The following is a 26,855-nucleotide window of genomic DNA, read 5'->3' as shown; positions in this document are numbered from 1 at the left end:
CTCCTGTCCTCGTCCTGCCAGTCCTCCTGGACATCTCACTCTAGGCCCGCTCCTCTGAGCAGAGCTCCTACAGAGCTCCTGCTCCCACTCCTTCTCTCCTCTGACTGACTGGACTCCACTCCCTCCTTCAAGATGGTTCCCTTTTTTATACTCCTACTGAAGTGCTCCCCTAAACTACTTCCTCCACCCACACCCACTACATGGTTCCACCCTCCAGCTAGGAACCAGGGACTGTGCTCTCCCTTAGGAGAAATCTTGCCCTTCCCTACTGAAGTGGAGTGTGCTGGATGCGGGTGTGTAGGTCCCGGGCAGTACTCCATTCTTACCGGAGAGTGGGATACCACACCTCTGGGTGAGATGCAGTACCTCTGTGGTGACTGAACACACAGGGGCGCAACAATTGCAATTATTGTGCTGTAAAAATAATCTGGTAGAATGATTCTACAGGTCAGTATGATTACCCTGATATTTATATTGAATATATCTTTTTTATTTAAGTAGTGAAAAAAAATTTGGAAATTTGAATTGAAAAAATTTAAATGGAAAATACCATTTTGGGTTACATGTGACATTTTGATTGCTTTCTATTGCTTGTTTGGGGCAATTATGGTGACAAAGAATGTAAATTCTGACATTTTTAATTCTTTTTCTCATTTCAGTGTTCATTGTATGGGATAAATATTCTGATATTTTATGAACTTGGGTAATTACACATGCAGCAATACCAAATTAATATTTTTTTTAATTGTACATTTTGCTATTTATATTTGGGGAAAATTGAGTGGTTTACACAAATTTTTTTATATACATATTTCTTTAATGATTTTTTTCTCATTTTTAATTTGTCCCTTTTGGTTACTTGAACCTGTGATCTCTTGATCACCTATGCATAATGACTCGCCCCCAGGGCCGTGGGGTACTCGGCAGCCGGGCCTCTGTGGATGCTTTTGGGGGGAGATCACGGTGGCTGGCCCGGTCCGTGACCCAGGGCGGTCAGTGAAATGGGGGAATACTTTTATATGGGGTTTTTCGTGACGCCACCTGTGGATTCTGGTAAGAGGTTACCAGTGCTGCGGCGGTCCACTGAGGCTGATGTTAGGGGCAGCTATGATGGGACGCAGGGCCGGCTCCAGGTTTTTCTGGGCCCCGGGCGAAAGAGTCTCAGTGGGCCCCTATAACACATACCACGATTCATGATGCACAGATACCGCTGAGAAATCTATATATATAGTACAATGCAAAGATTTCACTTCTTACATTACATGAGTGATATCTATTGTAAATTCCACAATAGCTCAGAAACCAGCGAATCGCTCCACACAGAATACTGGCCCCCATACAAGGCCCCATACGGAATACTGGCTCCCATATAAGGCCCCATACGGAATACTGGCCCCCATATAAGGCTCCATACGGAATACTGGCCCCCATATAAGGCTCCATATGGAATACTGGCCCCCCTATAAGGGTCCATACGGAATACTTGCCCCCATATAAGGCTCCATACGGAATACTGGCCCCCATATAAGGCTCCATACGGAATACTGGCCTCCATATAAGGCTCTATACGGAATACTGGCCCCCATATAAGGCTCCATACGGAATACTGGCCCCCATATAACGCTCCATACAGGATACTGGTCCCCTTATAACGCTTCATACAGGATACTGGCCCCCATATAACGCTCCATGCAGGCTGCTACCCCCCACATAATGCCCCATACAGGCTGTCCACCCCCTTATAATGCTCCATGCAGGCTGTTACCCCCCACATAATGCCCCATACAGGCTGTCCCCCCCCCTTATAATGCTCCATGCAGGCTGCTCCCCCCACATAAAGCACTATGCAGGCTGCCCCCCCCCCCTTATAATGCCCCATGCAGGCTGTTCCATCCGTTATAATGCCCCATGCAGGCTGTCATCCCTCTTTATAATGCCCCATGCTGTCTGTCACCCCCTCTCTTTATAATGCCCCATGCAGGATGTCACCCCCTCTCTCTATAATGCCCCATGCAGGCTGTCACCCCTCCTCTTTATAATGCCCCATGCAGGATGTACCCCCTCTTTATAATGCCCCATGCAGGCTGTCACCCCCTCTCTCTATAATGCCCCATGCAGGATGTCACCCCCCATATTATGCCCCATGCAGGATGTCACCCCCCCATATTATGCCCCATGCCTCCATACATTAAAAAAAAAAATCAAATACTCACCTCCCCCCTCCTCACCGCACCCTCTGACCTGAGACGTCACAGGGAGCGCAGAGCAGGAAGACAGTGGATCTGCGGAGGCACGGGGAGAGGTAAGTATCCCGCTGCCGGGGCCCTGAGCAAGCAGGGGAGAAGGGCGGGCGCTGACACCGCTCTCCTCCGCCCATAGCCCGGCGGGGTGCGCGACCGCCAGTGGGCCCCTCTGGCAGCTCAGGGCCCCGGCACTTGCTTTTGCCTATTTTATCTGTATTGACGTGCCCCCAGGGCCGTGGGGTACTCGGCAGCCGGGCCTTCAGATGCTTGGGGGAAATCACGGTGGCTGTCCCGGTCAACAAAAATGGGGAATGATTATATTTATAGGGGTTTTAGAATAATTCGTGATGCCACCTGTGGATTCTGGTAATAGGTTACCAGCGCTGCGCCAGTCCACTGAGGCTGTTGTTAGGGGCAGCTATGATGGAACGGCTCCTCATAGGTGGAGCAGGCCTCAAGGCAGTGTAGAGGTGTAGAAAGATGGTGGAAGCAGGAGAGAGATGGCAGGACGGTCTCAGAGGAAGTACAGGCACACACTGGTGGTGATGCAGGTACGGTCCATGGCACTCAGGGCGAAGGGTAGATTTCTGGACTCTCCCCAGTGAGCGGGTGTAAGGCCTCTTGATCTGTGTCTTTTACTCTCTAAGCTTCGAGCCTGCCTGGAGCTAGGCCTGGCTTGCTTACTGCTTCCTTCTTGTACCTACTGACCTGGCGGTAGGGTTTTCTCCTGGTTCCCACTATTCCTGGTCGCTGGAGCCTTAGTGGTACCTAACCCTGTTGCTGTGGTCAGCGGTTGGTTAACCTGGGACTTGTAGTTCTCCAGGGATTCCAGTTATTCCTACTGGTCATAAAAATCCCTGTAGGCGCAGACCCGGTGTCCGGTATATGGTTCGGGGTGAGCCTGTTATGCTCCTCTGCCCCCTATGCGTTTCTCTTTCTTCTCCTCAGTCTGCAGACTCTCTCATGCAGCCTCCCTGAGCAGACTCTCTGAGTTCTGTCCCTGTCTGTGCCTGACAGGAACTCTCACTTGCCTTCTAGCCCACTCCAGGCTCTCACTGGCCAGACTAGCCCGCAGCTTGGGCCTAGCCTGGCCTTCAGCCACACAGACTTCAGCTTGTCTGGAGCTGCAGCATGGTGTCACACTGTCTGCTTCCCACTGACTGACTTCCTGAACTCCACCCCCCAGTATTTATATACCTGACAGGGCTCCATCTAGTGGACTTTGGTGGAGGTGTCTGTATGTATTGAGGCCACTGGGGAGAATTCCATCCATGCACCCCTCTGGGATCTGTGGCACCAGTGCGCAGCAGGGCGCCACATTCCCCCCTAGTAAAACTCAGTACTCCTGGACTGAAGCAATTTTCAAAAACAGGCTAACAATAACATTTCTTCCCTTTATGGGAGGCACATTTCTTGAACGTTGCAAAAACATAATCAATAATACACATATATACAATAGTTAAAGTTTTTGAGAAAATGTCAGCGAGTCCCCTAACAGGGTGTCCATTTCACTGCATAGGTAGCTTTAGAGGCACTCCAGGGAGTGCAATTATGTACAAGGAAACAGTTTGTGGGCTGCACACGCACATTAGCAGCAACACAACTTTACGTTCTGCAATGACCAGTTTTGATGAGATCCCTCCTCGGGTGTGTCCCTCTCATCCGGGTAAGCTGGCTTGTGGGGGACCTGCTCCAAACCCCCAATGAAGGTCCTGGGCAGGCTGCAGGACTGGTGTAGGACCACTGGTTTGGCCACGCCAGGCAGGTTTTAGTGGTGGTGGTCTTGTGAAAACCACCAGGGGGCACCTCAGGAGGTGCAAACTACGTACAATGGTGGACCCGCTCATAGTTCACGGACTCCAAGTTCAGGTTACATGAGAGCTACTGGGAAATTAGTAGCTCAAGGGCACCCCCTCCTGGGCTGCGCCTAGTTATGGGAGGTGGGTGACCCGTCCTGGTCATCCTCCCGTTCAGTCTGGGTGTCCTGTTCCAACAGTTCCCTCACCCTCTGAACATTTTAGGGCATGCTGTAGAGCCATGAGCACCATCCGTGCCACAGCTCCTGCTGGTGTGGCGACTGCTTTTGCCTGAGCAGCACCGGACGAAGTTACTCCTGCGGGGGCGTTGTCGAGGGCCGCGGTGTTCTTCTGGGCTTCGGACATCGTTGCGCTCCCCTAGTGACCCGTGGCCTGCCTTCTTTACTTTTCTTCCGGTAGGCCGCAGCTCCGCAGGCGACGGTCTCCTTCCAGGACCTTGCGTCGCTCGCGTCTGACGTCAGGGCGCTCACTGGACTCCTTCCAGGACCTTGCGCTTCCTGGTTCAGGGTCGCGGTGTGGGGCGTGTCCGGGGCTTCGCGCGCTTCAGCAGGCACGCCTCTCAGTTTCCCACGGTTACGCCCTTCTTCCCACGCGGCAACACAGTAATGGCGGCGATCTTCGCCACAGTTAAACACACAGTTTTTATTAAAGGCGCACAGTACCCGGTGGCAACGGGCACGGAATCCTGTTCATTGCAACGCTCACAAAATCCTGTTCGTGACGCCAGAAGCTGACTCGCCCCCAGGGCCGTGGAGTACTCGGCAGCCGGGCCTCTGTGGATGCTTTTGGGGGGAGATCACGGAGGCTGGCCCGGTCCGTGACCCAGGGCGGTCAGTGAAATGGGGGAATACTTTTATATGGGGTTTTTCGTGACGCCACCTGTGAATTCTGGTAAGAGGTTACCAGCGCTGCGGCGGTCCACTGAGGCTGATGTTAGGGGCAGCTATGATGGGACGGCTCCCCACAGGTGGAGCAGACCTCAGGGCAGTGTAGAGGTTTAGAAAGATGGTGGAAGCAGGAGAGAGACGGCAGGACGGTCCCAGAGGAAGTACAGGCACACACACAAGGGCAAACTTCAATACCTTTACTGGTGGTGATGCAGGTACGGTCCAGGGCACTCAGGGCGAAGGGTAGATTTCTGGACTCAACCCAGTGAGCGGGTGTAAGGCCTCCTGATCTGTGTCTTTTACTCTCTAAGCTTTGGGCCTGCCTGGAGCTAGGCCTGGCTTGCTTACTGCTTCCTTCTTGTACCTACTGACCTGGCGGTAGGGTTTTCTCCTGGTTCCCACTATTCCTGGTCCTGGAGCCTTAGTGGTACCTAACCCTGTTGCTGTGGTCAGCGGTTGGTTAACCTGGGACTTGTAGTTCTCCAGTGATTCCGGTTGTTCCTACTGGTCATAAAGATCCCTGTAGGCGCGGACCCGGTGTCCGGTATATGGTTCGGGGTGAGCCTGTTATGCTCCTCTGCCCCCTATTCGTTTCTCTTTCTTCTCCTCAGTCTGCAGACTCTCTGATGCAGCCTCCCTGAGCAGACTCTCTGAGTTCTGTCCCTGTCTGTGCCTGACAGGAACTCTCACTTGCCTTCTAGCCTGCTCCAGGCTCTCACTGGCCAGACTAGCCCGCAGCTTGGGCCTAGCCTGGCCTTCAGCCACACAGACTTCAGCTTGTCTGGAGCTGCAGCATGGTGTCACACTGTCTGCTTCCCACTGACTGACTTCCTGAACTCCACCCCTCAGTATTTATATACCTGACAGGGCTCCATCTAGTGGACTTGGGTGGAGGTGTCTGTATGTATTGAGGCCACTGGGGAGAATTCCATCCATGGACCCCTCTGGGATCTGTGGTACCAGTGCGCCGCAGGGTGCCACGATAACACTGCATTAGAATAGTATTGCAGTGTATTGTGAAATAGGCTTTCTAATATGAAGCCCAGCCATGGACTGGGCTTCACAAGATCTCACAAAGCAGACATGGGGTCCTTCAGAAAGCCCAAGGCTGCCATGGCAATGGATCAGAAGTGAAGGCCACCATCTTGAAGACCTTTAAATGCAGCTTGAAAGCTGCATTTAGTTAGTACCAGGACCTGGATCAGTTACTGTCTTTTGTCAGCTATATAACACAGCCAGTCGTACATATATGGCAATCGTTGCTAAGAGGTTAATGATCTTTGCAAAACAAGCATAAATGTCAAAGGAGACATGTCAATAGGATTAATGTCAATAGTCTCCAACCGACTCTTCAAACCATATTGTCACTGAAATGTTGGACCGTTTCAGAAAAAAACATACCTTCGTGCAACCAAGCTCTTATTTATGCTGCCTCAGGTTTGATCAGTGACAGGTTACCTTTAATTTTGCACTTATAAAACAAATAAACAATAAAGAAAAATTATGTGCAAAGGTATACATAGCCTCTAAGCAATTTATATGTACAAAAATTTCCAGGACAATCTTTTGATAAACCCAATAAAAAGGATACATCTTTCTGTGTGCATTTGATTTGCCAAAGAACAGTGCAACACATTTGTGTAATCAGTTATAGCCCTTTCACACACATTCTAAAAGTTTGTGTTATTGAGATACGCATAAGTGAAATACTTAGGACGGCTGGTGTTTTTCAACCTCTTCTTTCATCACAAATAGAAGTTTTCCATTGCCGTAAAAAAGGTTTGTGTTAGAGGTCAAAATATTTTATTTCACTTTGGAAAAAACTACATTCTTCCTTCTATTTAGGTTGTAAAGTTTTTTGTGCTACGTGTTCTGTCATACACAAACTAGTCAAGAGATACTGAATGTTTGGACTGATAATAATTAGTGGGTTGATAACAGGGGCAGACTCACAGTACTAGGCCCTGTAAAATAAGTAAAAATAGTCCTGAAGAGAGGGCAACTCATTCAGGCAGTTTTTAAATAAAAAATTGTTCTATTATAGTGTTAAAATGTCTGCACGTATGCTGCTTGTCAACATGTCAGTTATAGGAACTAGTGAAATGTTTGACGGGCTAATTTACCAAGCATGAAAAAACACACTTTGGAGTAGAATATAATATTACATAAATGACCAGTTCTAAGCATTACATAGCCTAAAATCTCTGCAACAAAAATGTACAAGCATAGTGTGTTTCATCATAACCTAAAAATATCATATACACTGCTCAAAAAAATAAAAGGAACACTTAAACAACAGAATATAACTCCAAGTAAATCAAACTTCTGTGAAATCAAACTGTCCACTTAGGAAGCAACACTGATTGACAATCAATTTCACATGCAGTTGTGCAAATGGAATAGACAATAGATGGAAATTATTTGCAATTATCAAGACACTCTCAATAAAGGAGTGGTTCTGCAGGTGGGGACCACAGACCACATCTCAATACCAATGCTTTCTGGCTGATGTTTTGGTCACTTTTGAATGTTGGTTGTGCTTTCACACTCGTGGTAGCATGAGACGGACTCTACAACCCACAGAAGTTGCTCAGGTAGTGCAGCTCATCCAGGATGACACATCAATGTGAGCTGTGGCAAGAAGGTTTGCTGTGTCTGTCAGCGTAGTGTCCAGAGGCTTGACGCTCTACCAGGAGACAGGCCAGTACACCAGGAGACGTGGAGGGGGCCGTAGGAGGGCAACAACCCAGCAGCAGGCCCGCTACCTCCGCCTTTGTGCAAGGAGGAACAGAAGGAGCACTTCCAGAGCCCTGCAAAATGACCTCCAGCGGGCCACAAATGTGCATGTGTCTGCACAAATTGTTAGAAACCGACTCCATGAGGTTGTATGAGGGCCTGATGTCCGCAGATGGGGGTTGTGCTCTCAGCCCAACACCGTGCAGGACGCTTGGCATTTGCCACAGAACACCAGGATTGGCAAAGTCACCACTGGCGCCCTGTGCTCTTCACAGATGAAAGCAGGTTCACACTGAGCACATGTGACAGACGTGACAGAGTCTGGAGACGCCGTGGAGAGCGATCTGTTGCCTGCAACATCCTTCAGCATGACCGGTTTGGCAGTGGGTTAGTAATGGTGTGGGGTGGCATTTCTTTGGAGGGCCGCACAGCCCTCCATTTGCTCGCCAGAGGTAGCTTGACTGCCATTAGGTACCGAGATGAGATCCTCAGACCCCTTGTGAGACCATATGCTGGTGCGGTCGGCTCTGGGTTCCTGATAATGCAGGACAGTGCCAGACCTCATGTGGCTGGAGTGTGTCAGCAGTTCATGCAAGATGAAGGCATTGAAGCTATGGACTGGCCCGCCTGTTCCCGAGACCTGAATCCGATTGAGCACATCTGGGACATCATGTCTCGCTCCATCCACCAACGTCACATTGCACCACAGACTGTCCAGGAGTTGGCGGATCCTTTATCCAGGTCTGGGAGGAGATCCCACAGGAGACCATCCACAACCTCATCAGGAGCATGCCCAGGCGTTGTAGGGAGGTCATACAGGCACGTGGAGGCCACACACAATACAGAGCCTCATTTTGACTTGCTTTAAGGACATTACATCAAAGTTGGATCAGCCTGTAGTGTGTTTTTCCACTTTAATTTTGGGGGTGACTCCAAATCCAGGCCTCCATTGGTTAATAAATTTGATTTCCATTGATGATTTTTGTGTGATTTTGTTGTAAGCCCATTCAACTTTGTACAGAACAAAGTTTTCAATGAGAATATTTCATTCATTCAGATCTAGGATGTGTTATTTGAGTGTTCCCTTTATTTTTATGAGCAGTGTATAATCATCATGTTCAAGGTTACATAAAAGTGGTGTGACTTCCAGGAGTAACCAGGCTACATCTGTTTTTTACAGACCCCTTAGAATAAAGTAAAGCCTCCTCACACAATGCATTTGTATGAATTCACTCTGTGCCCCTTATTTGTATATGTTAGTTTATATATCTGATTGTATGGGTATTCTTACCAAAATGTGTCCGTAGACACAGCAATGTTAGGAAAAAGGTATCAAGTTCTACAAGAAACACATTTGTGCAGCTTTATGAAACCATCTAAAAAAAAGGATTTTTTGCCCATAGCGACCAATCACAGTGCAGCTTTTATTGTTCAAGAGCACTATTAAAAGTGAAAGCTGTGCTGTGTTTTGTTTTATATGCCCTGTTTGCTCCTGTACAGTACTCTACCTGGCTGATTTTACCTTGTACGAGCTATATCATAATAGCTGCCTGTGTGGTTTTAAATCATTATTAGCTGGTTTCTAGCAGAGGTCAAATTTCCAGCACTTCTCCACAACTGAAGCTTCTAATAACTAGGTAATGCAGAGCTGAGCTGTGTTTGATGCCAGCTGCTGACTGATGAGTGATGTGAAACTACATAAACACATTTTGGAGTAGAAGTAAAGTATATGGCAGAGGATTGTCTTCTGCTATATGCATCAACAGAGCAGTATTTGAAGTTTCACAACATTGATTTATAAGGAGCAGACAACAAACATGATTCTGCACTGCCTAGTTATTAAAAGTTATGGAGGTGTGCAGAGGAGTTGAGTTCTGCTATAAACCAGTTAATGATGTAAAAACACAAAAGCAGCTATACTGATGTAGATGGCAGAAGATATAATCAGCCATACAGGATACTGTACAAGAACAGAAAGTGCTCAGAGGATTAGAGTGTATTTTTTCAGTGCTGGGGCAGCTATGAGAGATTGCCAGGAACCCTAGAACTACAACAGGACTGTTCCAATGGGAACTAGATGGTAAATTAAGGATGGACCATTTCAGCAACCTGTTCTCGTACAGCTGCCCTCTCCTGCCTGTGTCTGCCCCAGGGTTAAATAAATCCTGAAGGGACATCCTGTGAGGATGATAAATGCAAAACAGGGCAGATTTAAAAATGCACAAATTGATATTAGCACAAATATTAGCACTTATGAATAAATATAATATATGTGTAAATTACAATACTATCTCTACTCAGGGAAAGCCAGATTCTGCTTAGACCCACCTCCACCATATATTGTGAGATATTTTGTAAAACTCACTCATTGTCTCAGGGTATGTGGTTATAGTTTACAGTTATTGTACAGCATATCACCTTACAGGGGGCATAGATGATAGTTATACATACCTAGCATAACATATCTGCACTGAAACATAAAAGCGATGACAGAATTTTACATGCTGAAATGTGTATGTTTTGATATATACACAGTTATGCTGTTCTGACACCTCTATCTATTAAATATATCAATTTGCATTGTTTAGAAGAAATCTGCTGATGGACTTATCATCTTTTCTTACCATACCTTTCAAGTTTCTTAGAGAAAAAAAAGGAACAGCAATGTGTGGTGTGGGCTGGACAAACCATATGTGTAACCTATGGAGCTGCACAGAGGACAAGTAGGCAAAGAGCCTGCTGCTACCAAAAAATCTGCTTCTTACTATCTTATATTTTATCTTTGCTGTATGAGGAATACCACAAGCTTCTAATGTTTTTTTCCCCTTTGAGTTTTTATATGTATGGTTGACCCAATTTAGGTCTTTTGGATATTCTAAAACAGGGATCAATTAAGTTTCCCCATACAGAAGTGTGATTCAACACTTTGCCCAAATGCAAGACAATATTGAAAAAAGGTGTAAGGCTATGTTCACACATGATGGTTTTTTCAGCGTTCATTTTCTGCAGCAAAACCTGATCTCTTGCCAGGAGGTTGTTCAGGATTTCTGTTGCTGCTTTTTTTCTGCATTTTTGGTGCGTTTTTTTCACTGTCCTTTTGTCTCTATTATGCATGTACATAAGGTTCAGTGAAAAAAAAAGAACTCATTCTGGTTTAGGCACAAAAAGGCTGAAAAAATTCTGAAAACTTGACACCTGCATTTTTGGTGCATTTTTTCAGCATTTTTTTCACCACCCATTACTTCCAATGGGTGAAAAAATGTTGAAAAAACGATGAAAAAACGCTGAAAGAAGTGACGTGCTCTATTTTGCAAAAAAACATGCAAAGCACAAAATCATGAACAAAAAAAAGCCATGATGTGTGCATGAGATTTCTAGAATCTCATAGACTTTGCTGGTACTGAAAATTTGCATAAAAAAACACATCAAAAACTGCTGAAAAAAACATGATATGTGAACATAGCAAGAGGTTGCAAGTAATGTTAAAACTAGGGGCCGGAGAGATGCGTTGGTTTAGTGTCTATTGTAGTACTATGTTTGGGATGATGTGCACTAGTATTAGTTTTCTTAAATTAGGATTAAAGATTAGCAAATTAATTAGATGCAAATCGAATTTATTTTGAAGTTTATGGAATTCTCAGGTCCCGATGAATTCAAACAATTTACGATTAATCTGTGGCTTGACCTCGTAATATGCCCTCATAATATGTCCTCGTAATCTGACAGTTATGGAGCGCTACTGCAAGGAAGTGTGGGCAAAGATTGCCAATTCTAGATGTGCCATGCTTATAGAGTCCTACCCAAAAAGACTGAATGCTGTCATAAATTCAAAGGGTACGTGAACAAAGTATTTAAGGGTGTGCATGCTTACCGTATGTATTCTTTCTTTTTCCACCCAAAGAGATTTCAGTTTCTCAGTGGATTTGCACAGATTATGGGTGATTTTAAATGTAGAAAAAGTTCTGAAATGATTCTTCTTGGTATGATTTTGTTTTACATGTCAAAAACCTGGCATTTTAACAGGGATGTGTAGACATTTTATATCTGTTGTAAATGTCCACTGAAGAGAACTGCTCTAGTGTAAGTGGGTGCTACTGTGTCACCCAGGGGGATATAGGGGACTCGGTACCTGGGCCTTTTACTTTGCTTAGGATGTCACGGCACTCGGCTCCCAGGCCCGTACTCTAGGGTCTCCATCCATGCACCCTTTTGGGTCCTGTGGCACCTGTGGTAGCAGGGTGCCACATTCCCCCCTAGTACAATTCAGTACTCCTGGACTGAAGCATTTTGTAACAGGTTACAACAATAACAATAATTATAATAACAATAACAATAATAAAGTTACAGTAAGTCCGTAACCCAGTGTCCATATCACCGAAGAAAGCGTAAATTGAGTAACATGAGGGACCTGCCTGAAAACCCTCAATGTAGGCCCTGGGCATGGCTACAGGGCATAAGTGATCCAGGTGTTGGACCACATCTTCGGCCACGCCAAACGGGTTTTTGTTCAGTGGTCAAATAAGGGGGGGGGGGGGCACTTTTGATGAGTGCAACTATTTACAAGGACAGTTTTTGGCTGCTCACCGTCCTCAGCCTATAAGTCTCTGTACCCTGACGGGTAACTACAGGCACACATTAATTTCAGTTTACACAATAAACAATAGGCAATACCCAACTGGGTAACTATTTATACTTTAGGCATTTTGTATTTTAATCCCTAAACCTGGCAGGGATTTGGCCTTGTGTGCTGCGTGTGGACCTTCGTAGCACTGGGGTGATACTGGTGTCTGTGCATGCACTCTCTGCTAACCTATCAGGTGTACGTGCTGGTAGATTATAAAACTGCCTCAATCTCTCTATGGGACTGGCAAGTGCACTGATTACTGGGCCTTCAGGCTCTGCTTCAACGGGTGATCCTCCTCTGACTGGGGACTCTTCCTGTTCCTGAGCAGGTTCCTCTAGGGCACTCACAGGTTCTTCTTTTGGTTTATAGAAGTGTATTACTGGTATAATAACTGCTCCATCAAGTTGAGGCCAGTCCGCAGGGAAATCTCCTAGAACTGTGTGAAGCACATCTTACTTGGGTTCTTCTGGTGCTATAGGAGGTACTTCTTCCTCCGTTGTCTTCAGTAGACCTGGGCACACCTTCAAGTGGTCTCTTGAGACTGTTGCAGTTGTCTTACCTCCATCCTTACTAATCAGACAGATTTTACTGTTGTCAAATCTGGAGTTTAGCACAGTGTAGGGCTCTCTTTCCCATTGGTCATCGAGCTTGTGACCTCTTCTTTTCAGCTTTAGCACTATTTCTCCAGGTGCCAAGGGTTCGGGTTTGGCGTCCTACCATGACATCTTCTGGAGGCGTGTTGCTTGTGGACCATTCAATTTCTGTGGAAAGCAGGTAGTTCAATTTCTTCGAGATCATCCACTTCATCCTCGGTGTCCGACTGGTGGGGCATTCTTGACAAGGCATCAGCATTGGTATTCTTGTGACCTGCCCGGTACTTGATTGTGAACTGATAATTCGACAGTCTGGCCACCCAACGCTGTTCCATGGCTCCCAACCTGCCTGTCTCCAGGTGTGTCAAGGGATTATTGTCGGTAAAGGCTGTGAACTTAGTTGAGGCTAGGTAATGCTTGAATCTTTCAGTGATAGCCCAGACCAAGGCCAGAAACTCCAGCTTTAAGGAACTGTAATTCTCCGGGTTCCTCTCAGTAGGGCGAAGCTTCCTACTGGCATACTCAATTACCCTTTCTCTGCCGTCTTGCTTCTGAGACAACACAGCTCCCAGTCAGTTGTTGCTGGTGTCGGTATACAACAGGAAAGGCTGGCTGTAGTCAGGGTAAGCCAGGATTTCTTCACCAGTTAGGACTTCCTTCATTACTGCAAAGGATTCTGCCTGTTCCTTACCCCACTGGAATGGGGGATTTTTACCTCTCTTGGACTGTCCTACCAGGAGATCTTGTAAAGGTGCTGCCTTTTTGATGTAATCCTTTATGAACCCTCTGTAGTACCCGACCAGTCCCAGAAACTGACGTACTTCCTTGATGTTTCTCGGTTCAGGCCACTTCTGGATGGCAGTGACCTTCTCTGGGTCTGGTGCTACTCCCTCTGAGCTGACTACGTGTCCCAGGTACTGAACCTTCTGTTTGAGCAGGTGACACTTGGAAGGTTTTAGTTTCATCCCATACCGGGACAATGCTTCAAATACCTCCACCAGGTGCTTCAGATGGTCTTCATACGTCCTCGAGTACACGATAATGTCATCCAGGTACAGCAACACTGTCTCAAAGTTCCGGTGTTCTTAGCAACACTCCATCAGCCTCTGGAACGTCCCGGGGGCATTGCAGAGCCCAAACAGCATACTGTTGAACTCGCATAATCCCATCGGGGTGGTAAAGGCTGTCTTCTCCCGATCTTCTTCAGCAACAGAGACTTGCCAGTACCCACTAGTGAGATCCAATGTAGAGAAGTAATTGGCAGATTTTAGTGCAGCTGGGATTCCTCTATACGGGGCAAAGGGTATGCATCTTTATGTGTTATTCGATTAATTTGTCTATAATCTACACACATCTTCATGCTACCATCCTTCTTTCTGACCAGGACCAGGGGAGCTGCCCAGGGGCTACAGCTATCCCTTACTACCCCTGCCTTTTTCATGTCATGCAACATTTCTTTGGCTTTTTGGTAATGTGCTGGTGGTACGGGTCTGTAACGCTCCTTAATGGGTGGATGGTTACCGGTGGGTATGTGGTGTTGTACCCCTTTAACCCTTCCAAAATCAAGTGGGTGTTTACTAAATACCTGTTCATATTCCTGAACCACTCTGTAAACACCATGTTTCTGATGGACAGGAGTGGCGTCAGTTCCAACATGGAGCTGTTGACACCAATCCTCCAGCTGAGCTTCGGAGTCATTGTCCTCCACTGTGTCTGGTGGGGTCAAGGATTCCACTGTGTGTATGGCATCATCATTCACAGTATAAAGTCGGGCAACAGTGGCATATCGTGGCAATTTAACTTCCTCCTCCCCACAATTTAGGAGACGTACGGGCACCCTTCCATTGCGTACATCAACTACCCCTCTAGCAGTTAGGAGTAGAGATGAGCGTTGTTCTACTCGAACTGTTCGCCAATCTCAAATTCGAGCTGTTTTGGGCGGTGTTCGAGCCGTTCGGCGAACACGAACGATTTGAGAAAAATTCGGCTGTTCGAGGTTATGTTCGATAACTGTTCGTGCACCAAAATCATAACTGGATTTTTTCTCAGTAATGATGAAAATTAATGTTAATACGCAGTTTGAGTGTACACCGGGGTGGGGGGAGGGGCAGGGGATGGATCTCTGCAGGAATAATGAAGATCTCCATTTTTTTTTCTCTTTCCCGCATTTGCAGTGGGGAGGTGCAGTCTGTCAGCCTATCAGCAGCGCACACACGGAGCGAACTGCTGTTTTTCACACAAGCAAGGGCATGTGTCATTGGCAGTGTATGTCACATGTCCTTGCCCTATAAGACCAAGCCATTTTCCCCGTCGCCACCATTTTCTCACTGCTGCAGCTGCGTGTTAGACGGCACCGCTGTTGCTGTGTGCGCTATACCTTGTTAATTTCAAGCCAATTTTCGCACAAATCTACAGATAGCTTGGGAGTAGGGAATAGTTGTGATTGCAGTCCTTTTAAGGACTAGGTTACAGCATTTCCTACGACTTTTATCAGGCAGGTCTGTGCTCTTAAATAGATAGATTGTGGGAGTAAAGACTAATTGTAATTGCAGTGCTTTTCAGGACTAGGTTACATCAGTTCCTATCAGTTTTTGCCAGGCAGGTCTGTGCCAGTGCTGTGCAAGTTTTTTTCACAGCATTTGGCTGAATCTAGCAAAGCTAATCCTTTTTGGCCTATTGCAGAGTGTGTTAGTCAGTGGAGTAGCCTATCTGTGTTGCAAGATATACCACCTGTGTATAGAATACCAATTTTTTTACTGCACCTAGTGAAGTAAAATCTTTTGGGCATAGCATCATTCTATTAGTCCATCTATACTGACCTCCATCAGGTTGCAAATTGAATATAATTTTTTTCTGCATCTAGCTCTGAAAAAATATTTGGGCTTCTAGCAGTGTGTGGGACTTGTTCTATTAGTCCATCTATACTGACCTCCATCAGGTTGCACACTGAATATAATTTTTTTCTGCATCTAGCTCTGAAAAAATATTTGGCCTTCTAGCAGTGTGTGGGACTTTCTCTATTAGTCCATCTATACTGACCTCCATCAGGTTGCAAATTAAAAATAATTTTTATCTGCATCTAGATCTGAAAAAATATTTGGCCTTCTAGCAGTGTGTGGGACTTTCTCTATTAGTCCATCTATACTGACCTCCATCAGGTTGCAAATTAAAAATAATTTTTATCTGCATCTACCTCTGAAAAAATATTTGGGCTTCTAGCTGTGTGTGGGACTTGTTCTATTAATCCATCTATACAGACCTCCATCAGGTTGCAAACTGAATATAATTTTTTTCTGCATCTAGCTCTGAAAAAATAGTTGGCCTTCTAGCAGTGTGTGGGACTTTCTCTATTAGTCCATCTATACTGACCTCCATCAGGTTGCAAATTAAAAATAACTTTTATCTGCATCTAGGTCTGAAAAAATATTTGGCCTTCTAGCAGTGTGTGGGACTTTCTCTATTAGTCCATCTATACTGACCTCCATCAGGTTGCAAATTAAAAATAATTTTTATCTGCATCTACCTCTGAAAAAATATTTGGGCTTCTAGCTGTGTGTGGGACTTGTTCTATTAGTCCATCTATACTGACCTCCATCAGGTTGCAAACTGAATATAATTTTTTTCTGCATCTAGCTCTGAAAAAATATTTGGCCTTCTAGTAGTGTGTGGGACTTTCTCTATTAGTCCATCTATACTGACCTCCATCAGGTTTCAAATTAAAAATAATTTTTATCTGCATCTAGCTCTGAAAAAATATTTGGCCTTCTAGCAGTGTGTGGGACTTTCTCTATTAGTCCATCTATACTGACCTCCATCAGGTTGCAAATTAAAAATAATTTTTATCTGCATCTAGCTCTGAAAAAATATTTGGCCTTCTAGCAGTGTGTGGGACTTTCTCTATTAGTCCATCTATACTGACCTCCATCAGGTTGCAAATTAAAAATAATTTTTATCTGCATCTACCTCTGAAAAAATATTTGGGCTTCTAGCTGTGTGTGGGACTTGTTCTATTAGTCCATCTATACTGACCTCCATCAGGTTGCAAACTGAATATAATTTTTTTCTGCATCTAGCTCTGAAAAAATATTTGGCCTTCTAGCAGTGTGTGGGACTTTCTCTATTAGTCCATCTATACTGACCTCCATCAGGTTGCAAATTAAAAATAATTTTTTTTCTGCATCTACCTCTGAAAAAATATTGGGCTTCTAGCTGTGTGTGGGACTTGTTCTATTAGTCCATCTATACTGACCTCCATCAGGTTGCAAACTGAATATAATTTTTTTCTGCATCTAGCTCTGAAAAAATATTTGGCCTTCTAGCAGTGAGTGGGACTTGTTCTATTAGTCCACCTATACTGACCTCCATCAGGTTGCAAATTCAAAATAATTTTTTGTCTGCATCTAGCTCTGAAAAAATATTTGGCCTTCTAGCAGTGTGTGGGACTTTCTCTATTAGTCCATCTATACTGACCTCCATCAGGTTGCAAACTGAATATATATTTTTTCTGCATCTACCTCTGAAAAAATATTTGGGCTTCTAGCTGTGTGTGGGACTTGTTCTATTAGTCCATCTATACTGACCTCCATCAGGTTGCAAATCGAATATAATTTTTTTCTCCATCTAACCCAGCCAATAGTTTTGGCCTAATACCACAGTTTGGCCACTCAGCTCTGCTCGGTTCCCATCCATTGTTTTTTTGTGCAAACAATTCCAGAGTTGTGAATTAGTTAACCACCAAAATGAGTGGAAAAAGGCCTGCTGCTGGTTGAAAGGGGAATAGGCGTGTTGGGAAGGGGAAAAAAGGTTGTGTCCGTGGGGTAGGTGTTAAAGCAACAGTAACATCTGCAGAAGAAAGACCATCTTCCAGCCAAACTAAAATTTCTACTTCTTTTAGCGGACAATGTGATAAGATCCCTTTCTTACGGCCACGCCAATCGCTACAAATTCCAGATGAGGCACAAAAACAGCAGGTGCTTCAACGGATATCAAGTGCTCCTTTAAGTGGGCTCTCCTCCACATCAACTTCAGCATCACAAATACTGCAGTCCTCAAAGGTGTCACCCCAATCGCACTTGCTTCCTCACAGCTCCCAAATCTCCAGCTGCCCGTCTGAGTATGAGGTAGAACAGATGGTTGAGTCTGCAGAGCTGTTTACTCATACTGTAGCCTGGGAATCAGAGGTAGACTCCAGCGCTTCTGTGAATCCAGACGAGGAAATGATCTGCACTGATGCCCAGAATCTTTATGAGTCGGATCCAGGACCAGACGCAGAAGGTTCTGACCATAATGTAGACCCTCATTCCCAAACTGTAACTCCTGTTGGTGGAGACAATGAGGAAGACGATGATGAGACTCAAATACCTGATTGGAGCGACAACTTTAGTTTTTTGTCAGGGCAGGAACAGGTTGGCTCTGAGGACGACGGGTGTGATAATGCACAGGGTGATGATGATGAGGTTGGAGATCCCACTTACTGTCAACCCACAGTCAGCCAAGAGATGAGGTCAGCAGAGGAGGTGGAGGAAGATGCTAGTGACGACGAGGTCAGGTTGCGCCTTCCTGGACAGAGACGTAGTACTGGAAGCATGTCAACAACTGCATCCTCAAACACAACTCTGCCTCTCACCACAAGTCATGGTGGCTCTTCAGGTCGCATGGGTGCTAAGCCTTGCATAGCCTGGGCATTTTTTCAGATCGATAAAGATGACCCAACTCGTGTTATCTGTAACATTTGTCAGCAAAAGCTAAGTAGAGGCCAAAAAATACATAGTTTGAGTACTTCATGCATGAACCGGCACATGGACATGAAGCATAAGTTGCAGTGGGAAGCTCAGTGTGCTACAATGCGGCCTAGCCGGCCGGGCCAACCACCGTCTGCCATATCTTGTGCATCCGCGGCCTCTTCATCCTCTGTGACTGGGGGGACAGCAGTCACACCTGTTTTGGGGCGCAGACCTGCCACCTCTTTACCCGCAACAGCCAGCATGATTGGCAGGTCATCATTTTCTTTGGAGGTGGTAACACCAGCTGGTGTTGAGCGCTGTCCGACATCGATAGTACCACCTTTGGATCAAGGCAACCTAATATGTCCGCCTGCATCTTCCTCACAGACCGGCAGTTTGCCGGGGACACCCTTATCAACCCCGTCTAAGCACAATAGCCAGACCTCGGTCCCTCAGATGTGGACAAGTAAAAGACCATTTCCTCCTAGCCATGAGAAAGCTAAGAGGTTGAATTTCACCATCTGCAAGCTCTTGGCTACAGAAATGCTGCCTTTCCGCCTGGTGGACACAGAGGATTTTCGAGACCTTATGTCCGTCGCAGTGCCCCAGTACCAGATGCCCAGTCGGCACTACTTCTCAAAGAAAGGTGTGCCTGCGCTCCACCAGCATGTCGCACACAACATCACCGCTTCTTTGAGAAACTCTGTGTGTGACAGGGTGCATTTCACCACAGACACTTGGACGAGTAGGCATGGACAGGGGCGTTATATGTCGCTGACTGGGCACTGGGTAACTATGGTGACAGCAGGACAAGGGGCTGCTGTCCAAGTCTTGCCGTCCCCACGAGTTGTGCGTCAATCCTCTTTATGTCAAAGTTCCTCCACTGCTTCTGCCTCCTCAACCTCCTCTCGGTCTTCCACCTGCACCCAAAGCCTGTCTGGTCATGCCACAAGCTTTCTAACTGCTTAGAAGGGATCCTGCACACCTCCTTACTATGCTGGCAGTAGGGCTCAACGTCATCAGGCGGTTTTTACTTTGAAATGTCTGGGAAATGTGAGTCACACAGCTGAGGAGTTGTGGTCAGCTCTGGAGAACCAATTTCATGAATGGTTGTCTCCACTGGACCTGAAACCAGGGAAGGCCGTGTGCGACAATGCTGCAAACCTGGGTGCGGCCCTTCGCCGGGGCAATGTCACACACGTGCCTTGTATGGCTCACGTGTTGAACCTGGTTGTCCAGCAATTTTTAGCCCACTATCCCAGACTAGATGGCCTTCTGCAGAGGGCACGGTCGCTGTGTGCTCACTTCCGCCGTTCGCATCCCGCAGCTCAGCGACTTACATCTCTACAGAAGTCGTTGGGCCTGCCACTTCACCGGCTAAAATGCGATGTGCCTACCCTGTGGAATTCAACTCTGCACATGTTGCAGCGACTGTGGCAGCACCGACAAGCCCTGGTGCAATACGTTCTGACGTATAGCCTGGGCCAATGAGATCCAGAGGTGGGGCAAATCACGCTGGAGGAGTGGTCTCAGATCAGGGACCTATGCACCCTTCTGCACAGTTTTGAAATGGCGACGAAGATGTTTAGTGCTGACGATGCCATTATCAGCATGACTATTCCGGTGATTTACATGCTGGAGCACATGTTAAACAGAATTCGGAGTCAGGTGGTGGCACAAGAGGAGGTGGAGGAAGTAGAGGAGGAGGAGTTGTATGCGGAAGGGCTAACATCTGCAAGGTCCAGACGGTCGGCAGCACCAAGGCGGCAGGCATGTGAGGGTGGGGGAGATGGTTTTACCAGGGCGCATGGTAGCAGCCAAACTAATGAGGAAGGTGCAGGAGCCCAGGAAGAAGTGGAGGACGAACTGATGGAAGACTCATCAGATGAGGGAGACCTTGATCACATTTCTGTTGTGCGAGGTTGGGGGGAGAGGACAGAGGAAGGAAGCATGATTGTTACCTCGCCACCAACACAACAGGGACTTGGTGCTCCTGGATGCGCAACACACATGAGTGCCTTCTTGCTGCACTACCTGCAACATGACCCTCGAATTGTGAGAATTAGAAATAATCCTGACTACTGGGTTGCCACACTGTTAGATCCCCGGTACAAAAGTAAATTTGCCGAAATTATTCCTGCCATAGAAAGGGATGCACGCATGCAGGAGTATCAGCAGAGACTGTTGCAGAATCTTACATGTGCTTTTCCACAAAACACCAGTGGTGCACGTAATGAATCTCACAGTTCCAACTTGCCAACCGTGGGACCGTCAAGTGTTCAGCACTCAAACCGTAACAGAACCACAGTATCTGCTGGTAACATCAATTTTGCGGAATCATTTCACCACTTTTTTAGCCCATCCTTTGCAAGGCCACAGGAGACAAGAAGTCTGACACATAGTCAACGCCTAGAGACGATGGTACAGGAGTATCTCCAAGTAAACATTGAAGCCATGACTGTGTCACTGGACCCTTGCTCTTTTTGGGCTTCCAATCTGGATAAATGGCCGGAGCTAGCCACTTACGCCTTGGAGATCTTGTCATGCCCCGCAGCCAGCGTTCTGTCTGAACGTGTGTTCAGCGCTGCTGGTGGTGTGCTGACAGATAAGCTCACGCGGCTCTCCACTGATAATGTAGACAGACTCTCGTTCATAAAGATGAACAAATCATGGATCCGAAACGACTTTTCTACCCCTGTGTCATCCTGGTGAGAGTAAAAGCTTGATGATTGGTTAAAATCACCCTACCAACCGTTTTAAGCTTTCAAATTACTAATCATGTTTATCTGTATCTTGGCTGGAAAATAATTTGGGCTTTGTAGCAGTGTGCAGCACTGATTCTATTAGGCCATCTATAATAAGCTCCACCAGATTTAAAATTACTAATCATGTTTATCTGTATCTTGGCTGGAAAATAATTTGGGCTTTGTAGCAGTGTGCAGCACTGATCCTATTAGGCCATCTATACTAAGCTCCACCAGATTTAAAATTAATAATAATTTTTAGCTGCATCTAGCCCGGAAAATAATTTTGGGGCTCCGAGATGCGCAAGACACATAAGTGCCTTCTTGCTGCACTACCTGCAACATGACCCTCATATTGTCAGAATTCGAAGTAATCATGACTACTGGGTTGCCACACTCTTAGATCCCCCAAACTTTTCGATCAACCTTTTCATTTTAATAAAGACCAAAAAAATGGTCATTTTTGAAATTATAAGCATTAGCAGGTTATTAGAAACTGAAATCAAACAGTTTTCAACTCAAAACTTTATTCTAGGTGATGTTACATTTTCACATAGGACCCCTTGTTCGAAAGGAGCTTCTGAACTCTCTCGTCCATTGAATTTGTCAGGTTTTGGATGGTTTCTGCTTCAATTGTTTTGCATGAGGACAGAATACCCTCCCAAAGGTGTTGCTTAGATGTGAACTGCCTCCCGCCATCATAGACACTCCTTTTGATGATGCTCCAGAGGTTCTGAATTGGGTAGAGGTCAGGGGAGCATGGGGGTCACACCATAAGTTTGTCCCCTTTTATGCCCATATCAGCCAGAGATGCAGATGTTTTATGTGCAGCATGAGATGGTGCATTATCATGCAAAAAAATGATCTTGCTGTGAAATACACGGTTCTTCTTCTTGAACCATGGCAGGAAGTGCTGTTTGAGAAAATCCACATACATTATGGAGTTCATCTTTAGCGCCTTCAGGGATCCTAAAGGGGCCGACAATCTCTCTCCCCATGATTCCAGCCCAAAACATTACTCCACCTCCTCCTTGTTGGCGCTGTAGCCGTGTTTGCGTGGGGTGTCCATCAACCAGCCATCCTCCACTCCATCCATCTGGACCATCGAGCGCTGCACGGCACTCATCCGTGAACAAAACAGTTTTGAACTCAGTCTTCATGTAATGTTTAGCCCACTGGAGCCGTTTCTGCTTGTGTGAAGTGGATAGAGGAGGTCGACAGGATGGCGTATGCACAGCTGCAAACCTCTGAAGGACCCTCCATCTTGTTGTTCGGGGGACGTTGGAGGCACCAGCAGCTTCAAAAACTTGTCTACTGCTATGACAAGGCTTTTTTGCCGCTGCTCTTTTAACCTGACGTAATTGCCTGTAGGAAAGAGTCCTCAATTTGCCCTTATCAGCACGCACACGTGTGTACTGTGAATCAGCTACATACTTCTTGATTGCCAAGACACTTCATCCTGATCATCGCACAATGTTGATTGTAGTCATGCCTTGACCTAAACACTCCACAATTTGTTGCTTCTCAGCAGCCGACACATCCGTTTTCTTTCCCATTTTGGCAGAAAATGTAGGCTGCTTAATAATGTGAGACAGCCTTCTTAAGCAGTCTTGCCTTTCATTGGACACACCTGCCAAACTAATTAGCACAGGTATCTGCAATTGCTTACAGTGATATAAAGAGCCCTGACACACATCACCATCAATGAGTTTAACTGACAAACAAACAAATTCTTCCCTTATCACTCCTAAACACTTTTTGCATAATAATTTGGAACACAGTGTACATGTGCTTTTCCACAAAACACCAGTGTTTCATGTAGTAAATCTTACAGTTCTAACTTGCCAACCGTGGTCTGTATGGAGTTGTTCAATAAAGGGCCCAAAATTAAGATAACATAGATGGGAGAGGTCTCTATGAATAGGAATTCCTAAGTATTTGATACCCTGTGAGGGCCAGGCAAAGGGAAAGTTGGACTGGATGGAATCCTATATGGATTTGGGGAGGGAGACATCGAGGGCCTCAGACTTCGCTGCATTGATTTTAAAATTTGACCATGTAACAAAGTGATCTATTTCAGCCATAACAGCATGGATGGATATATGTGATTGAGTGATATATACTAGGACATCATCAGCAAATAGAGAGCACTTGTACTCGGTGCCTCCCACCTCAATCCACCTAATATTGGGGTTATGGCGAATTGATGAGAGCAGGTGCTCCGTCACTAGGATGTATAAGAGAGGGGACAGAGGACATCCCTGCCTTGTCCCATTGGTGATTGTGAAAGGTGATGAAAATGTTCTGATGCACCCCCTGGGCCTTGGGACACCCGGAGCCGGACCCTTTTTGGTGGATGCTGGTGGTTGTAGTCTTCGTGGCGGCGACCCTGTTCCGTGGCTCAGGGTGGTCAAACCAGTGGCGGAACTATTTATGTGGTTTTGATGTTTAAATGTCCGACTACGCCACCCGTGGATTGCGGTCAGAGTTAACCGCCGCTGCAGGGCAGACCGCTGAGGCTGGTGTTGTGGGTGCAGCAGAGCGTAGCATAACTCCCCACGGGAGGAGTATAGCCTCAGGGCAGTGTATGCGGAGGATGGGGGTGATGGTGCAGGGCAGCAGCAGTAACGACACGGAGTCAGTGATGCAGTCCAGGGCCTTTACTCACAGTTCTTATTATCCAGACCACGTCTGCAGGTAACGGCTGCCCACGTTGTACTGTGCTCACCAGGTGAGGGGCTCAGACAACTCCCAGATAACTTTGGAGCGCTTCACAGGACCCCCTTTGTGTGTCCTTTGTCTGGCCTTTCTTACCAACCCTTCTGTCCGGCTGCCTCGGGCCTCCTCTTGGTAAACTTGGCGCCAGTTTCCCTGACCCTATGTGGTGCCTTCCTAGCGGGTGTAGCGAGGGGCTGCGCCACATAAAATGTCAGAGCCTCCGGTTTCTAGCTGAGGGTCGTTTCCTGCCTCCACTAGTTTCGGGGACCGGTCTCCCCCTTTGGCCTGACCCCTCCACGCAGGTGGATTCGGGCGTGCGGTGGCGACTCGCCCGTCCGCACCCCTGGGATCCCTTCATTCCTCGTTCCTGGAGCCTTCTCCGCTCCTCTTCCTTCCTTCTCCCTCTTCCAGGCCTGGGCCTCTGTTACTAGGCCCGCCTCCGGAGCAGAGCTCATGCAGAGCCCCTGCTCCCTGCCACTTCTGCTCAGACTTCTCTGCACTGAACTAAGATGGTGCCCACCTTTTATACTCCCTTCTCAATGCACCCAGGAACTGCTTCATCCCTGCTCCTGCACTACAGGGTTCCCCTTCCTCAGTGTTCCCTCCCCCCACTCCAGCCAGGGACAGGGACTGTCGTGCCCATCTCAGAGGCATATTGGTCGCCCTGCCCCACGGCAATGTGGTGTAATGCATGCAGGTGTCGGGTCCTGATCCACACTCCATCCTTACCTGAGAGTGAGATATCACACCTCTGGGTGAGGTGCAATACCTCTGTAGCAACCGACCCCTCAGGGTGCTACAGTTCCATTTATCTTCAGCCTAGGTGACGTATTGTGATACAGGGCCGTGATTTTGGCTATAAAAGGGTCCCCTAGACCCCTACCCCAAGCTTTTTAAGAGAATCATATATGGCGTGCCAGGAGACTCTATGGAATGCTTTCTCAGCATCCAACGAGAGTATCTAATTACAAATTTTTAACTGCATCTAGCCCAGGAAATACTTTGTGCCTAGTAGCAGTGTCTGCTAGTCAGCGGATTATCCCGGCTGTTAAGCAAGCTACACCACCTGTAGTTTAGACACTTAATTTTTTCAAAGGAAATGCTTCGGGACCACGGGATACTCAGTGAAGAGCATCAGGAGGCACCCCAAGGCATAGGGGCTGGGACTGGCAGTAGGATGCCTTGCGGTGGACAGCCGAGCTCGATCCTTATAAAAGCTTTTTAACTGCAGCAGCTTTAGTGGACGCTACTGGAGCTGGAATTACGCGGCTGCTGGCATGAGACTTGCCCTCCAATAGATCCTTGTAAATGGATTTAAAGTGTATTCATTCAAATTAGAGAGACAATTTAAATTAAAAAGCTTAGAGCTGCCTCCACCACAGGGGGGCTCGCTCGACCCACCAGCGGACAGGCACCAGTATTGGGAGAGGGGGCTGGCCGTCAGGGTTCACCGCGGCTCTGGCACAAACCCGGCGACACGGAGGTGGCAAGGGCAGGAGCGGACTGAACGTGTCGGCTTCTCACTTTTTGGATTTTAGAAGGGCATGACATGCCTATATCTGTGTCTCCCCCTCCTTTTACTCCTCCACCTCTTTTCTTTTCGCATGACTATATGTACTTGTCACTTTTCCATGTGTTAGTTGTGTCTTCTGAGCAGTTTGTCAGCTTTTGGACACCTTTGAAGGTGTTTTCTATGTGTTTCTATGTGTTTTTGTTTGCCTGCCATTGGTTTTAACGGTGTTCGAAGGTGTTCGACGAACAGTTCGACGAACACACGGGTGTTCGACGAACCGAACCGAACTCGAACACTACGGGGGTGGCTCAACACTAGTTAGGAGTGTAGGTCTGTGTTCTGAACTCATGGGCTCCACTACCGCCTGGTAGTTCTGTCCCTTGAGACCTATTGCTGCCCTACACCAAATTAGCATTTCACTCATTGGGGGAATCACAATGGGTATAGGGTCTGTCACCTGTACATTACCAATCTCACCACCTGTTAGCTTTACCTGTTGCTGGTACTGGAGGGCTCGAATTTCTTTCTGGAGCACCTTCCTCTGCCCTGGTTTGGCAGTGTCAGCAATCTGTTGGAGTAAAAACAACACTTCTCCCAAACAGTTACCAACAATATTTGTACCAAGTATCATATACGGATTGGTATCACCAGGGTTAGATTCTATGACAATTAGTCCTTGGTCTTTTAGTTCCACTCTCACCACCTTCACTGTCATGTCCTTAGCCCCTACTAGGTTAAGAGGAAGGCCGTTAGAGGCATACACAGAGAGGTTCGGGGCTGGCGGGTGGAGTTCATCTATGGACCAGTACCTTTTGTAGAGGACATCAGGTATGATGGTTACCTGTGAGCCGGTGTCCAGTAATGCAGGTGTTGCTATGCCGTCCAGCACGATGGACAGGAAAGGTCTTCCTCCTACAAACCGGTCGTACCAGCTTGATGGGCCTGATTGATCTACTCCTGGGTGTCGGCCCTTGGCCCCAGGGTTTGCCCGTTTAAAGGACAGTTCCGCGTGGTGTGGACTGCCTTGTGGCAACAGTAACAGATGAAGTCTCCTGGAGGGTGACGTTGGTCGTTGGTCCTCCGACGGGGTGGCGCTGTCCTCCTACGGGGTGGCGTTGTCCTTCTTCTTCTCCTCATCCAGGGGACATCCTCAGGACTGTCGGCGAGTAGGATCCTTCCCTCCGGCTCGGGCTCCGCCTGTAGCTGCAGGTCGCTCAGAACAGTGGTCAGGGTTTTACTTAGCTGACGCACTTCAGA

This window comes from Phyllobates terribilis, unplaced genomic scaffold, assembly GCF_046119375.1.
Source record: "Phyllobates terribilis strain yellow unplaced genomic scaffold, ASM4611937v1 Scaffold_1__5_contigs__length_1240528914, whole genome shotgun sequence".
Taxonomy (NCBI): Eukaryota; Metazoa; Chordata; class Amphibia; order Anura; family Dendrobatidae; genus Phyllobates; species Phyllobates terribilis.
The sequence above is the reverse complement of the archived record's forward strand: the minus strand, read 5'-3'. Positions refer to the sequence as shown.